The following is a 2,236-nucleotide window of genomic DNA, read 5'->3' as shown; positions in this document are numbered from 1 at the left end:
TAGTTCATGTCAAGTAACTAAATAATTGTTAAGTGTATATATGTAGTAGCTTCTATAAATTCTTTTGGCAAGGGTTGGTACTGTGGCATAGTGGGTGAGGCTGCCAACTGCAGTGCTGGTATTCCATAGGGGCATCAGTTCAAGACCTGGCTGCTCCACTTCCTATCCAACTCTCTGCTATGGCCTGGGAAAGCACTACAAGATGGTCCAAGTCCTTGGGCCCCTGCACCTGCATAGGAGACCAGGAAGAGGCTCCTGGCTCCTGGCTTCTGGTTGGCACAGCTCCAGCCATGGAGGCCAACTGTGGAGTGAACCAGTGAATAGAAGACCACTCTCTCTGCCTCTCCTTCTCTCTGTAATTCTAACTTTCAAATAATATAAATAAATCTTTAAAAAATTCTTTTGGCAAATAGATGAAGCTATTTGTTATACATTTCAAATAGCAAACATTCTAGAAAAATATATTGAATAACATTTAAGCAACTCATAAGTATACACAGAAATTTCTCACCATAACAACATAGCAACCACTAAATTTCCAAACTTAATTTTCCACAACTTATAATCTTTAACTCCAGAAGGAGTACTAAATTGACAGAACAGTGGCCTATGTATCAGGATACCTAATTCTAATACAGAATTATCCCTGCTACAACTTACCTATGTGACCTTGATCAATTCACTTTACTTCTCTGGGCCTTGGCATTGAGCATCCTCATGTGATAAAGGAGGTTTGGGTAAGATCAGTTGTACTCAAGATCGACTTCAATGATCTCTGTTTCCAAACAGGCACCTTAAGGGAAAGTAAAGCTTTAGATCAAAGCTTACATTTTTAAATATAAATATGCTTTAAACTCTTTCTACAACTAGGACAAAACAACACATTCAAATGTGTACCATGCCACTTTTCAATATTTGGGACTAATTAATACATCATTTTAGAGCATTGTCTTGAGGCCAGCACTGTGGTGTAGCCAGTAAAGCCACTGTATGCAGTGTGGGCATCCCATATGGAAGCTGGTTCAAGTTCCAGCTGCTCCACTTTCCATCCAGCTCTCTGCTATAGCCTGGGAGAGCAGTAGAAGTTGGCCAAAGTCCTTGGGCCCCTGAATCTGCATGGGAGACCCTGAAGAGGTCCTGGCTCCTGGCTTCAGATTGGCATATCTCTGACCTTTTAGGCCATCTGGGGAGTGAACCAGCACATGGAGGACCTCTCTCTCTCTCTCTTCCTCTTGTTCATTATCTGTGTAACTCTGACTTCCAAATAAATAAATAAATCTTTTTAAAAAATCAAAAGAATATTGTCTTGCACACAGTGAACCACTAAGTACAAGACATTGTTAGTAATATTAGATTGAAATATTGAAATAAACTAGGCAATAAGCCTTAAGATGCAAATTAATACCAAGAAATATAATCTCAAATTTCTGTGTTCAACAAGGTAGTCTCTTTTTAACTACTAACTTTATACTGAATAAGATATTGTGATATTTTCTGAAGAGTAAATTTATCGGGGGCCAACACCGTGGCTCACTTGGTTAATTCTCCACCTGTGGTGCTGGTATCCCATATGGACACTGGGTTTTAGTCATGGTTGCTCCTTTTTCAGTCCAGCTCTCTGCTATGGCCCAGGAAGGCAGTGGAGGATGGCCCAAGTGCTTGGGCCCTGCACCTGCATGGGAGACCAGGAGAAAGCACCTGATTCCTGGATTCCGATGGGTGCAACTCCAACTGTGGCGGCCATTTGGGGAGTGAACCAATGGAAGGAAGACCTTTCTCTCTGTCTCTCTCACTGTCTATAACTCTGCCTGTCAAATAAAAAAAATTACTAGTTTTTCATAAAATCTGCAGTTTTGAAAAGGTTCTAAAATCCTTCCAATTCTAAATGTCTATGACTCCTAACTCATTAGCATGTATTGCATTCTTTACATCTCAGTAATCATGATAATTCACTTTTAAATGATTAACAGATCTGCTGTTATATATAAATACATGCTTTTCCAAAAATCATACAATAAGCAGGCTACATATCTTACTTCAAGTAAAACTGCCATATCCAGTCCTATAAATTGTAAATAAGACAGTTTCAATTGTTCAGCATTATCAATTATAAATTCCAATAGCATAGCAATAGTCATAAGAATAAAGGGGCCGATGCTGGGGCACAGCAAGTAAAGCTGTGGCTTGCAGTGCTGACATCCCACATGGGTGCCAGTTCAAGTCCTGGCTACTCAAA

The sequence above is a fragment of the Lepus europaeus genome, chromosome 18, assembly GCF_033115175.1.
Source record: "Lepus europaeus isolate LE1 chromosome 18, mLepTim1.pri, whole genome shotgun sequence".
In the NCBI taxonomy this organism is placed as follows: Eukaryota; Metazoa; Chordata; class Mammalia; order Lagomorpha; family Leporidae; genus Lepus; species Lepus europaeus.
The sequence above is the reverse complement of the archived record's forward strand: the minus strand, read 5'-3'. Positions refer to the sequence as shown.